This window comes from Panthera tigris, chromosome C2 (assembly GCF_018350195.1).
Source record: "Panthera tigris isolate Pti1 chromosome C2, P.tigris_Pti1_mat1.1, whole genome shotgun sequence".
NCBI lineage: Eukaryota > Metazoa > Chordata > Mammalia > Carnivora > Felidae > Panthera > Panthera tigris.
The window spans coordinates 88,566,008-88,580,954 of NC_056668.1; the positions used below are offsets into that span (position 1 = coordinate 88,566,008).

Sequence of the window (14,947 nt, forward strand, 5' to 3'; positions counted from 1 at the left end):
TAGGTTCCAGGATGTATTTCAAAGGGATCAGAATATGGTCTCATAAAACTCCTTCCCTAGGGGAAATCAAGGCTTTTCCCATTTAGCACTTTTTTTTTTTTGTCCAAAGGTACTTTAAGTAAAGACTATGGCACAGGTCCCACCTTTGGTGAATTTTATCATGTTCAAATAAAGTAATTTATGCACAGAAATAAATACCTCATAAACTACAAAAATGTAAAGAAACATACAGATTATTGTGATAATAACTTCATTAGAAAAGGAGGCAGCTTGGTGTAGGGTATAAGAATTTCAGGCTGGGGGTGCCTGGGTGGCTCCGTTGGTCTCTTGGTTTCAGCTCAGGTTGTGATCTTGGCTCTGAGCTGAAGGGTGTGGAGTCTGTTTGGGATTCTTTTTCATTCGGCCCTCTCTCCCCCTCCCCCGTACTTGCACTATGCTCTCTCTCGCTCTCTCTCGCTCTCTTGCACACACTCTCTCTCAAAATAAATAAACAAACAAACAAAAAAAGAATTTCAGGTTGGGGTGGGTAGGGAGGCCTGGCTGGCTCAGTGGGAAGAGCCCATGACTCTTGGCCTCCGGGTTGTGAGTTCAAATGCCATGTTGGGTGTAGAGATTACTTAAAAAAATAGATAAACTTTGGGGCGCCTAAGTGGCTCAGCTGGTTAAGCCTCAGACTTCCTGCTCAGGTAGCCATCAAATGATTTGTGAGTTCAACCCTGCATCTGCAGTCAGCACGGAACCTGCCTCAAATCCTGTCCCCCTCTCTCTTTCTGCCCCTCCCCCGCTCACTCTTTCTCTCAAAAATACACATTAAAAAAATTAAAAACACAGATAAACTTAAAAAAAAAAAGAATTTCAGGCTGGAAGTCATGGACCCTATTATCACATTAAGAAGAAGGGTGGGCCCTTCCCTGGAGAGGGAAGGATAGAGGTCATTTTGAGGGAGGATAAACCGGAGGCTCCAGGTATGGAGATGAGTATTAAAAATCAGCATAGTTGGGAGGTTTCATTCCCTGGAAGAGTGGTTTGATTTTATAATAACTGCTGCCTAGAGAAGATCCATGCATGGTGGCACGAAGTGAAACTTCAAAAACAAGCTAGGACTATACATTTGTTTCATTGGGTGGCTCAGATAAAGAACCCTAATTGTACTGGGTTTACTTACTGAAGAGAGGATTATGCTTAGTGAAATACATACGTCATTAATCAAAGCTTAAAAATATTAAAATAAAAAAGGAAGATACTATACTCTCATCATTTCTGAAATAGAGTCTTTGCCAAGGTGTCAGTACTGCAGAAAATAAACCTCAGCTTAGAATCTTCCTGAAATGCAAAGCGTGCTTTCTTTGTGCTGTTTCCCTGTACACTCAACACAGTGTTTTGGAAACCTTCAGTTATCTAAATTCCCATCAGGTGACATTGTTTAATCTAACATTCCCTCTTTCGTATACGAAAACAGCTCTAAGGACAAACCGCAGAGATGCTTTGAACTCTCTCTCTTCTGGTGGTTGGGAGGGAATTTCCAATCTCACTCTCTTTCCTTTGCCTTCCCAACCCCTCCCCCTCCCCGCACCCCCTACCACAAGTAGGTGAGGAAAGGCTTCTGGCTGCTTTCCTCCAACCCACCCCCGCACTCCCTACCACAAGTAAGGGCTCACCAGGGGAAAGAACCTTTGACCTTGGTCAAGAAAAGTACCTGTCTAATCAGTGAGCTTATTAGGCCACCAGGAGTCCACATGTGTAAAAGTTAGTTGGAATGAACTTTTTTTCTTTGGTGTGAAAATTTAGGTCTCTGGTATTGGGAGGGAAAAAAAAGACTGCTTTAGAATAATACACCTATTTCAAATATTGTCATGAAAGCATAAAAACAGAACCCTTCTTAAAAAGGCTGCAGAAAATATGATTTTACTTTCAAGACAGCAATAACTGAAAAAAACAAAAAGGTTTCTTTCAGGTCAAATCTTAAAAAGGTCCTAGGCTTATACAAACGTCTAAGACCCCAACCCCTGCTTTCAGAGGGCCTTAGAAAGATTAACACATTTGTTTTAAAAGCTGGTGCCCCTCTTTTCAAAAAACAATCCGTTGCACTCCTCTCCTCATATTGTCACATTATCACTCATCTAAGTTATACTTTATAAACTGCTTTGATGTGGTGCACACATGCAAAAAGTATACAAAGTGGATAAACTTCTACTGTCAATGCTGCTGTAGAGGTATATATTTAGTAAACATTTAGTTACATTATTTTATTTTTGTGAAATGAGAACTGATCGACCAAACCTTTCAAACAGACCCACCAGACGATAAATACCACCATATGTTTGATTCACAGTACATTTGGGCATAAACACTTCAATTACAGCTTTGTGTTTAGTATCAAAAACCTTTTCTTGTGTGCGTGTGTTTTCTCTACAGATCCCGTGCTCTGGATTACATTTTGAAAATCGCTTATTACAGATAAAGCCCCTTTCCAGGTACGTTTCCGAGAAACATATGTATTTATGCACACAAAGGTGTGTGCAGATCTTTTCACAAACAAATGTCCATATGATGCCTGAGACGCGCTCCCCTGCACATGCCCACCGCGTGGTGTGCCCAGCCGGCCACCCCGCGCAGCCGGGGTGCCCACAGGGACAAGCTGCCCCCGAACACGCGGAAGCCCCGCGGGGCCTCCCCAGGAAAGTTAACCGGCGTTTTCACACCAGCTGCGGCGCGAGCCTCCCCGCCCCCACCGGGCCTCGGGCTGCCGGGCCAACACCCAGGCCTCCCCGCACCCGGCAGCGTGCGGCGGTGGGGGCGGGGCGGCCAGTGCCCCGGCGGCGCCTCGCAGCGCCTGCGGGTCTTTATTTTTAAAAGACTGCGCCGCACTCGTACAGCCCCCAGCGCCGCCAGGGCGGGCGGGAGCGAGAGGAGCGAGGCCGGCGGAGGCCCCCCCGCCGCGCCGCCGCCGCCTCCTCCCCCGCCCCCCCCAGTCCGCGGCGCCCCTCCCCCGCCGGCCCCTCCCCCGCGCGCCCGCCCGGCGCAGGCCGCTCGGGTTTGTTTTGCTGCGCGGCCGCCGCCGCCGCGGGCCTCGCGAGCTCATTTGTGCCTGGCTGGTCCCCATTCCTCTCTCCCCAGTGTTGAGTGTCTGAGCCGTTGGCTGCTCCGAACCGTTTGGCTCTTTCCCTTAGTAACAGCTTTTACCTTCTGCCTCAATTCCTCTCCCCGCTCGCGCCCTTCCCCCGCGCGCCGCCTCCCCCCGCCGCCGGCCGCGTGCGCCCCCGCCCCTCCCCCCGCGGCGGGAGCACCTCCGCTCGCCACCTGGGGACCCGCGCCGCGCTCCCCGCCCCCGCCCGCCCGGCGCCCATCCCCCGCGCCCTCCGCTCGCCGGGGTTATAATTGCCTCTCACCCCCCGGAGGGGTTATTTTGGGGGTGGTTGGAGGCGGCGGCGGCGGCGGCGGCGAGGAGGGGAATTTCCTTGTGCCTCCATTCCCGGGAGGGGGGAGCGGCGTCGGAGGCCACCGTTTCCAGGTAAGCGCTGGGGGCCGGACCCCGGGGTGGGGGCGGCCGCGGGCCAGGGCGGGGGGCGCGGGCGGCGCGGGCGGAGGCGGCTGGGGGGCGCTGGGCCGCGGGGGGATGGGCACAAGTGGAACATGCATTTTTCAACTTGGCCCTTTGGCGAGCTGGGGTTTTGGTGGGGGAGGGGAAGGCAGGGAAGGCATTTAGGGTGCCCCATCCCCCCTTTTTCCTCTCAGGCTTCTTTGAAATGCTCACGTGCCTGCCCACCCCCTACCCTTTCCTGATCTCGGGGATCCTCACCCTTATTATGTTGTTGTCCCCGAAAATGTGCGCCTCGGCCTTCTCCCTCGCTTCCACCCTTCGTGCATTTACACCCCCTTTTTGTGTGTGTGTGTGTGTGTGTGTGTGTGTATGTGTGTGTATGTATGTGGGGGGAGGCTTTCAGGAAAGAATTTGCAGCAAATTGAATCAAGGAGCCATCATGAGGCCGACTCTTTTATAGCCTATTTTTAGCAGAGGAGAGGGATCTTTTCGGTGCACGTTATTCTGTTGGCAATGGAAATCTGCTCCCCTCCCCAGGCGCGTCCCCGGTGCAGGCGCGGCGACCCGGGTTGGCGTGCTAGGGGCTGCGGGCGACTGTTGGGGCCGCGCGTCCCGGGCGGGGGCGCCGGAGGGGGAGGGGCGCGCGGCCGCGGGGCCGCTCTCCCGGACGTGTTTATTTGTAACTTAGTGCCTTTTATCGTCTTAAGGAGGTATTTGCTAGAGCCTCTTTGAAGTTGGGTTCAGAAGTGTAGAATTGGCAAAGTTATTGCCAGCTTCCTGGTAAGTTTTGGGTGGCACAAAGTCACATTATTTTCTGACAGTGTAAAGGCCACGTTGTGAGGGTGGTTTCTCGGTAACTTCCTCTTTGCAACCGATGTCATTTTTTTTTTTTAAACAAGCCGACTTTTATTCAAGTGAAATTATTAATCTTAAATGGCAGCTCGAGGGAAACCATGCATGTGTTAACATGTTCAGTATTTTTGGAAGTTCCTAATTTGCCGAAAGAGGCATCACTTTGCAGTGGCAACCGAGATTAAATTTAGGTTGTGAAAATGGTGTTTCATGTAAAATTTCGGTAGAAATGGCTCTTAAAGAATGCTCCTGTTACTAAGTTACCTCATAACATTCTCTAAAATAATTTGGTGATTACAAATGACAAGTGCTGAGACCTAGTTAAAAGCTATATTTTTCTCAGTGTCTGGAGTTTACTTAGAATCTTGGACTGTGCACCAAGGTGAAGAGTTTTAGTACCTATGTCATTTACGGTTGACTTAGGGAAGTTTACTGTTGGCTTCCTTGTTTTCCATACAAGAACCTTATGCTGATCTAAATAGGCTTGTTAGTAAAATGTGGTGGGTGAAATGATGGGTGATTTCTAGTCTGAATTGCCTGACCTCCCCTCCCCCCATGTAATTAAGTAATGGTTTTTCTCCTCCATTTTTCCCAAAGACTCCTTTATCAGATTGCATAGTATAAGGCCCCTGTGGTGTTTTCATCTACTTACTAAACCAAATTATAAAAAATATAGTAATTACACATTGAAGATACAGTGAGTGACTTTTTGGCTTTCTCAGTTTAGTTCATTTTCATTTTTGTTAAATAAGACCTGTGCTACATTGGTGTTTGTTAGTAATCCTTATTTCCTGAGACTGTATGTTCTCACCATTTTAAGAAGTTTGTAGTCTAGGGAAATAGGACAGCTTTGTCTCCATGAAAACAGTGTGTTTGTTGGGGTGTATCATGGGAGTTCATGGCAAGCAAGCTTGAGAAATCATCATTGAGGGTTCTAGAAATAGTTAGCATTTACCTGTGAAGGAAGGGTGGCAGAAAGAAAATATGCCTACGAGTGGTTAGGCGTGAGATGTGTGTTTATACTTTTTGCTCTGAAATTGTGGTTTTTCTGCCTGTTTGGAATATGATGTTTTTTTCCCTGTGTTGCTATAATGCATTGTGTGATCTATGTAACCACAACCATTAAATCCACAAATAACTACTCTTTTTTGCTATTTGAATAGTTAGAATGAGATCTAGAGGGCAAAATGGTACACTGTATGGAGGATGAAAACCATATGTAAGTGGGAAAAGTTTCCCTTACTGTTACAGAACTTAATGGACTTGTTAATGACTTAAAAATTGTTGCAAAGCTCACCATCAGTTTATAAAAATGCTTTTCTTGCATATACCAACTTTAGTTATTAATTTGGGAGATGTGGTATATGTGGAGTGGCCCCTTGTGGAGGTTGTATTTTTGCATTGGTTGTCTCAAAGAAGTGTTAGACATTTTAATAACTTTTTGCGTGTCCATGAATTTTTTTGTTACTTGTGTTTTCAACATCTAATTAAGGTTTATCATGATTATCATGATACGTGCCTACCAGGAAAATAAGTAACTACTTCCTGAGAGCCTTTCAAGCTAATAAGCAGAAAGGGCAAAAGCTTAATATAAATATAGGGGTTACTGATAAAAAGAGATGTGACTAATGAACCTTTGTAATGACAACCTGTTGAATAAATACATCTGTTCCTACATAGCGATGATGTTTAAGTACAACCTGGTCAGCTGAGTAGCTGACACAGGAGTTCTATGATTTACTCCAACTGTATTACTACAGAGAATTTCTGACTTAATGTATTTTGATGAAGTTAGTAGAAATAATTTGTTGGGTTTACTCAATTCCTGTGTCTTTTATATAAGAATTGAGAGGAAGGGTGCCTGGGTGGCTCAGTCAGCAACCGACTTCGACTCAGGTCATGATCTCACAGTTCATGGGTTCGAGCCCTGTGTCAGGCTCTGTTGCTGAATGCTTGCTCGGAGCCTGGAGCCTGCTTCGGATTCTGTGTGTCCTTCTCTTCTACACCTCCTACACTTGTGCTCTGTCTCACTCTGTCTCTCAAAAATAAATAAATGTAAAAAGAAAATTAGAAAAAAAAAGAATTGTAAAGAATGTGAGTGACAGTAAGTCAGGGGAGAGAGATGGCAGAAATATTGGCACCGTGGGACTGTATTTTTCTAGTATATGCGAATTTGACTTATTTCACAAATAACATTTGTGGTTTGTCACTGAAATACAAAAATCAGCTAACAGAGCCATTTATACATCCCCATAGTATAGAGGGGTTAGGACCCTGGGCTGTGTAGTAGACAGTTAGTAAGAGTATGGTCCAGTTTGGAGACCATCATGGTGGTATCGCCTGTTCTATCACCAACAGAAACTTGAATTAAAAAAAAAAAAAAGCTGATGCTGGAGAGGTTTACTCTCCACCACCTGCAGGATTAGACTCTGTAAGAGTACAATTAATTTCCCTGTTATGAAGAGCCAGAGGAAAGAGACTTTGCTTGGGTTATGATCTAGGAAAGGTGTGAGGTGCTTTCTCTGTCATGTATACCTCAGGCTAATCTTATGAAGTGGGTAGTACTGGATCTGTGGATGATGAAACAGAGGTGCAGGGTTAATTCCCTTGTCCTAGGCCACAGAATGATCAAATGATGCATTAGGGTTCTAATGTAGGTAGGTCTAAGTCCTAGTCTGTGCTCGTTCTGGATGAGTGTAGCTGTGCCATATTTTTCCAGCTGTTTTGTCAGATGTCCTTGGAAAAAATTAGCGTTTATAATTCTGTAGTTGGGCATCTCTATTAACTGGGTCAAGTAATTGCATGGATAAATGAAATTCATAGGAGTCCTACCTACATCATTGTCTTTAACTCTCTAGAACCATTTAATAAGATGCAATCCTCTTGCCAACTGCTCTGTTTCCTACCTTTAAGATGGACAGCAGTGAAGTAGCCTTTCCAAGTACTGCCAGTAGAAAAAAGAAAATATGGTTCCATGCCTGAAATTAAGAAGGAAAAGCAAGTAAGAGTATGTTTAACTATCCTCATCCTCAGAGTATGTATTCCTCAAAACTTGTGTAAGAATGTCACGTTAAGTCTTTTTGTGTAGCATAGTGTTCCATTGGGGGTCTTTGAGGCAAACTGCCTGGGTTCAAACTCCAGCTCCATTCCTTACTGCTTATGCAACCTTAAGGGGAGTAACTCCCTCTTTGTTTCCTCTTCTGCATGATGTGGACTGTCAGCTTCTAGAGTTGAAAAGATTGAGAGAATTGTATGTGTAAGGTGCTGAGAATAATACTTGACATACAAGTATCATGGAAATGTAAGCTGTTAAACATGATGATGTTGGGTATGGATTTGAAGTTTGCTTCTTTGTATTACATTTTATTTGTTCTTTATTTTAGTGGGGCCGTGTCATAGAAAATATTTAGTAGTTTTATTTCCTGAGTTTCCTGGGTAAAATATTTGAAATAAACTTAATGTATTTGCTCTTGAAGTTGTGATTGAAGACTTAACCTTGAAGAATTAGATTTGATTTTAAAACTAGGAACAATATCAAGCATTGTATAGTGACAGTGCTAGTGCTGGGTCTTTTGCCTTTTTTTTTTTTTTTTTTTTTTGAGAATGAGGGTATGTGCCTGAGCACCCACCCAAGTTAGGGAGGGGTAGAGAGAGGGAGGGAGAGAATCCTAAGCAGTCTCCACAGCCATTGACAAGGGGACTAGGGGCTCCATCTCATGACCCTGGTATCATGACCTGAGCTGAAACCAAGAGCTGGATGTTTGGGGTACGGAGGCGCCCCCAGTGTTGGGTCTTTTGCCTGACTTTTATTGCTGTTCTTTTGTTACTTGGACTTGGACTTTTTAAATCTCCCACCATTTGGAACATTTTCTAACTCTTTAAATAAAGGAATTTTGTTTTTCAGGGCTGGATCTGGCAAGTACCTAGGATCTCCTTTTTAGATTGGAGTGATGACTTTAAGTGGATCATTGTTTTCTGTAGCCTTGACCTTTCACCTGTGTTCTTGTTCCATATTTTCAGCTGCTGTCAAGACAGTTCTACTTGGAAGTTCTGTTGCTCTGATACATCTCTAAGCATTGTCTTATTTTCACTTCCCATTTTTACTATTAATTCAGCAGTGATGTTAACTACTAATAGAATTTATGTGTCAGGACCACACAGCTGCTTTGACAGGGACTTGGACAATCTGAGTGGCTGATACCTTGATTTTAAGAGTGAGGAAGCCAAGGCTCAGTAGTAAGGGGCGCACAGAGGGGTTTAGGCCCTGTGTGTCTGATTCTAGGCCAGTGTTCTTAGCTAGCAGTCTACTGCTTCACAGTGAATGAACGGAAGACAGAATGAATGGTTTTAGGTCTGGATTATTGCATTAATTTTCTAGTAGGTTGCTCTGAGCAGGCTTTCTTCTCCATTCTGTCTTCTGTAACTGCTTGGCAGTGTAATTTATTTAAAATACTGATTTCATCGTGTCAGTTCCTTTGCTGTGGAGAACCCATAATGGCTTCCCTTTGCCAACTGGATAGGGTTCATAAGCTTCAGTCTGGCTTTTTAAGGCTCTATTTTACCTATTCAGCTATAGTTCCCTCTCTTCTCCCAAACTGTGATTCTGGCCTGCCTATCAGATACTGCAGTTTTGACATACACGTTACTCTTCTGCTTTTCACTCATGCTTGTCCTTCCCTTTGTCTTTTTTATAGTCTAGTTTCAGTCCACCTTCCCTGAAGCTGTTTCTGGCTATCTCGACTCAGGATATTTCTTCACTGAGATACCATCGTGTTTAATGACTATCACAACCTCCATAATTATTATTTCATGGGTTTGTTTATCCTAGCCCCAACTGCATGTTACATTTCTTGAAGGAAAGGGCCTTTTTTCTTCTGGTATTAGCAGAATTTTTGATTTTTGTACCATACTGTCTTCATATTACAATGGATTGTTTCTTTCTACAAGTGCCCATGGTAAAATAAGTGGTGATGGGTCCTATACTACTGTTGATGTGGCCGAAGCTTCTGTTGGACTTAGGCCTTCAAAGTTGAGGTGTGCTGTAGCAGCACTTAACTGTTAATTTGAAAAAAATCTTGATCCTGGAATTGTAGCCATGATTTTGGTGAGGAACCTAGTCTAGTTGGGAATCCTGTCACCCTAAGTTGGCTTTATTTGGTTGTATTTGTGGCAGTTATAATGAAACTTAGGATTTTGTACTTATTTTCTTAACCTCTCTGGCTTTTTTGCTCATTATTTTCTCTGTAGTGTGCCTAAATAAGATTGTGTTTTTAGCATCTTGACCACATTGGAATCTCATTTGAGTCATTACTGTGAGGGTATTAACATTCAGTGTAGAGTGTGTCTATTTTATGGTGTAGGTGGGTTCAGTCTACCAGAAGAAAGTTATCATAACCGTCTCTTCAGTAGGTTTTTATGGTAAGGCTGGGTGCCATATTAGTTCTTCACAACCTGGGTAATTTATTCTAAAGCAACTAATTTGGTATTATATCCTGTTGAATTTTTTAATATTTAAATAGGTTCTCAGCATGATTTTATTTGCATCAAACAAAATGAGCTGCTTGTCCCCCCCGCTTTCTAAGAGCTTACACTTTTTTATTTTTTTAATTTCTTGAGAGAGAAAGACAGAGCACCAGTGGGGGAGGGGCAGAGAGAGAGGGAGGCACAGAACCCGAAGCAGGCTCCAGGCCCTGAGCTGTGTCAGCACAGAGCCCCACGCGGGGTTCAAACCACAAGATCATGACCTGAGCTGAAGTTGGCACTTAACTGACTGATCCATCCACGCACCCCTCTTAGAGCTTATGTTAATTTAGAATTAATACAAACTGTATAGGTCGTGTTGAAAGATCAACAATTAAATTTCAGTAAATATACAAAGAGTATCCAGATTAAAGAATGTGAGATGAATACTTTGAATGAGGAAGAATAGGTAGTGAATGTTTAAACTGAGGAGTTTGTCATCTGTTTTCCTCTTAAGCAATTGTAAGTTTTTTTCAGGTGGTAGAACAGAGGAGAACATGGAAAGCAAGGGTCAGAGATGGTGCTTCCAGTCTCTTAATAGAATAATTCTTTTTCATATAAAATTGTACTCTGGACTCTCATTTTTTTTTTTTTTAATGAGACATTTAAAATTTTAAATACCTTAAAAGTAGTGAATAATTTTTACTTTTTAGGAACTAGATACCAGTGTACTTCTTGATATCTAGTTTGTCCGAGTTCAAAGGTGGTAATTAGTTCTTTTCTTTCATTTTTTTTCATTGTGTCCTTTCCAGCACATTGTGTGATAGGACATTGTAATGACATAGATAATCAGTTAAGTGGATGTTTGCTGCTTTGTTGTTACTGTTATCCACTTAAATGGTGGCTAGTATTTTAATATGGATTCAGTATTAAGCAAATAAATTTTTATCATTTTTTGCAAAGCCATAGTTACAAGGGTAAATCATTTAGTTTTTAGAAATGCAACTGAAGAGGTTCAAATGAAGTGTTATGTAAAGCTAGTTCATCCTTTCAAGGAATACTTGTATAGTCAATTCCTGTGTTAAAATTTGGAGATTCTGTCATTTATGTAATTTTTTTGAGGGAGATCTACATGGAAAATATGCTTAATGGCTAAAAATCTATAACCTTACATAGAATAATAGAAAGCATTTGGCATTAGCATAAGCAAACACCTCCAGAGAATTTATAGTAATGGTATAATTTTGCTAGTTACCTTCAACTGCTAGTAGAATACAGCTTATGGGTTAGTGAGAGGTGTTTTATGCTTTCCTCTTAATTTGAACAAGCTAATTGGGTAGAATGTATACTGATTTTGTTCCATTTCTAGTTTTTGGCTATCAGATGTCATTAACTCTCAGTATAAGGCAATTGGGTCATCTGCTTTGGGTTTCTGAAATAAGGTAATGGAAATAGATAATGAATGAATTTCCTTAATGTCTTTTTTTCCCTGTGTAATTGTTCTTTTATGGAATAGAATTTATCATACATGTGTGAATTTTTAGATGCTATATGTAGCTTTAGTATAGTTCTTAGGCACCTTTTATACTTAAGTTTTCTCCCACTAAAGTAATGGGTTTTCTTTAAATCACCTTTCTCTGTTTTCTTTAGTAAACAGTGTATCTTTGTGAGATCCTAGACTGAGTTTAGGATTGCAGTCTGTTAACTGTGTCAGGGAAGTAGTTTTCCTATTCTGTGAGAACTAACAGGCCCTCATGGTTGGGGGATTACTTCTTTGACCTTGGCTTTCCTTTTATCCTGCTAGCAGAGGTCACCAGTTTTAACATCTGTTGAGAGTTGTTTTGTGTGAAGTGTTCCTTTACAGATTTGTTTAGGATTAATGTTTATAACTTTCTTGTTAGTATTTATAGGTTCTCAAAGATACATTTAAGTGAAAAAACAGGCAGAGGATGTTGTAGTCTGCTGCCATTTTAGCTTGCAAAAGGGGAGAAGGGCAGTGAGGAGGACACAGACATGATGGGAGAGTGTATGAGTTGTGTGTATGTATGTTTGTTTTACGTGTTTAGGATGACTACAGAAAGATACACAAGAGACTAGTAACAGTGATTTTAGGGGGTGAGGTTGGGATGGGGAGATCATGTGGTCAGATGTGGGAGAAACTTATTCTCATGTATAACCTTTTGAACTGTTTGAATCTTGCTATGTCAGTATTACCATTTTAAAAAAAGTATTGATTGTGAAAAATCAAGGCATCCGGTTAAGAATTCTTAATATTTCTATTTCTTTAATTTGGACAGTCAGAAGAAGAGAGAAAACTTAATTTTTCCTATGCTTCTCAGACAGTTCTTGAAGAGCTGGAATTGTGTATATTTCTGCAAACACTTAATTTGTCAGATTTGTTGGGAAAATTAGAGCCACTGAGTATGATTAAAAAGTGTTGGTCTGTTCCATGATTGGGTCAGCAGACCACTTGAACTATTTAGTAATAGTGACTTGGTGATTTTCAAGTCCTATCCAAGGTCGATAATTAGAAACTCAGTGCAAATATTAGAAGGAGATACTGGTTGTACAGATGTATGTAGGTGTTGTCTGATTTCAAAGGTGTTTTGCCAAGGGTTTGGAAATCAGGTGAAAATTGTATTTCTCATAGTTTAGTAGTTGATTTTTAATAATTGTGATAGTTTTTGGTATAATGGGATTTGTGGAACTGGGTTTTGATACTACACAATCCCTGACTTGGGAATTTACATGTATGTATAAGTTGGCGTCACTTGTAATTGTTCACTGAATGTTTAGTTTATTCTAAAGGGTGTTCTAGTTGTGCTCCTCATTTTCAACTTAAGCTGGAAAGTCTCAGAGAAAGGTAGCATCTGTTTTTGTGCCTTTAATTCTGCTTCACTGTGACTTGACAGTGTGACCTGCCTCCCTGGGAGCAGTGCTTCTCTCTTTAGTGATAAGAGAGCTAGGCAGGGTAGGTGTCTGATCTTAGGCAGTTAACTCTTACTGTAGTATGTTGCTGTGGCGAAGAGCTCGGTGTCTGGAGTCGGGCATGGCTGGTTTGTCACCCCTACTTATTAGTTGTATGACTCTGGAAAATTAGGTAATTCCAGTTTCCACTCTGAAAAATGGAAATAAGGAGTAATTAATACATGCGTCATAGAACACTTGTGAGGATTCAAGTGTGAATATGTGTAAAGCAGTTACCATAGGCCTGGCACATGGGAAGTAATGCTTGCTACTACTTGGTGGCTTTGTTAAGTGCAGCAGTAACAGCTGTAGGGAGAGGCAGAAAAGTGACACTCCCCCTTGTGAACCTGTCAGGGCTTCCTGTGGCAACTGCAGAGAACTGGATGGCCAGAATTCCCAGTTCTGTATTTTGTGACTGAGCTTTTGTTGCTCACTCTTCTTTTTCTTTTTTTAATCTGGAAGCTATTTTGTTTATTTAATTTTATTTTTTATTTTTTGAATTTACATCCGAATTAGTTAGCATATAGTGTGACAATGATTTCAGGAGTAGATTCCTTAGTGCCCCTTACCCATTTAGCTCATCCCCCCCTCCCACAACCCCTCCAGCAACCCTCAGTTTGTTCTCCATATTTATGAGTCTCCTCTGTTTTGTCCCCCTCCCTGTTTTTATATTATTTTTGTTTCCCTTCCTTTATGTTCATCTGTTTTGTTTCTTAAAGTCCTCATATGAGTGAAGTCCTATTATTTTTGTCTTTCTTTGACTGACTAATTTCACTTAGCATAATACCCTCCAGTTCCATCCATGTAGTTGCAAATGGCAAGATTTCATTTTTTTGATTGCCAAGTAATGCTCCATTTTGTGTGTGTGTGTGTGTGTGTGTGTGTGTGTGTATGTGTATATATATACACACCACATCTTCTTTATCCATTCATCCATCGATGGACATTTGGGCTCTTTCCATAATTTGGCTATTGTGGATAGTGCTGCTATAAACATGGGGGTGCAGGTGTCCCTTCGAAACAGCACACCCGTATCCCGTGGATAAATGCCTAGTAGTGCAATTGCTGGGTTGTAGGGTAGTTCTATTTTTAGTTTTTTGAGGAACCTCCATACTGTTTTCCAGAGTGACTGCACCAGCTTGCATTCCCATGTTGCTCACTCTAAAATGAGAACTTGGGGGCGCCTGGCTGGCTCAGTCAGAGGAGCATGCGAATCTTGATGTGAGGGTCTTGATGTTGGGTGTAGAGATTGCTTAAATAAAAATAAAACTTAAAAAAATAAAAAGAGAATGTGTACTGTGTGCCTTTGTTATGTCTCTAGTACATATATATATTTTAAGTTTATTTATTTGGAGAGAGAGAGCACAGTGGGGAAAGGGTAGAGAGAGAGGGAGAGAGAATACCAAGAAGCAGGCTCTGTGCTGTCAGTGCAGAGCCCAATATGGCGCTTGAACTCACAGAATTGTGAGATCATGACCTGAGCTGAAACCAAGAGTTGGACGCTCAACTGATCGAGCCACCCAGGCATCCATCCGTATATGTTGTTTTACAGTAATTTTTAAATATTTTTGGTCACCTCTTGATACTTAGAGAAAAAAAAAGTTACTGCTTTTCCTAAAAAAAAAAATAGTCTTTTTACTTTCTGGAATGGACTCTCCACTCCTTTTCTGTTCTCTGGCAAATGAAACACTCCTCTCTGGCTCCCCAGTGGATGTTGCTTGTATGGATCAGTTATTTCAAATATGCATGTTGCATGTTATGCAGACTTGGACTTTCACTGAGAAGTATATAAGACATAACAGGATATGTATATGTGCAAAAATACTGAAGTTTTGCTTTAATAGCTAGTATAGGCATTTTCTATAATCTTTCATTTAAAAACATGCTTCTATAAATTTATGAATTGAAAATGATTTTATTTACCAAATTTAAAAAATACTGGTTTAAAGTAATGTAGAATTATAATTCTCTAAGTTTTATGGATTTAGAATCAGTACTAAAAATTAGAATCAAATTGTCGTTGTGAATGATAGAGCATAGGTAAGTCACATTTATTGGTGCTGATTTCTTTAGGTAGTTTTCTGAGGCTCTATTAGGATTCTGAAGTTCTAATCCCCCAAAGTGTGC

At 41.8% G+C, this 14,947-nt stretch overlaps 1 protein-coding gene across 3 annotated transcripts in view; it reads left to right on the forward strand.

Moving 5' to 3' along the window:
- Positions 1–3,380: 3,380 nt before the first annotated feature.
- TBL1XR1 (TBL1X receptor 1) overlaps positions 3,381–14,947 on the forward strand; it is a 177,198-nt gene continuing 165,631 nt past the window's right edge. For 2 of the 3 annotated variants that reach the window (XM_042998488.1, XM_042998489.1), the window contains exon 1: positions 3,381–3,511. The gene's annotated coding sequence lies outside the window, so the exon portion shown is untranslated. Of the gene's footprint in view, positions 3,512–4,197; positions 4,322–14,947 lie in introns of those variants that run through there. The other variant, XM_042998485.1, reaches the window with a different exon arrangement.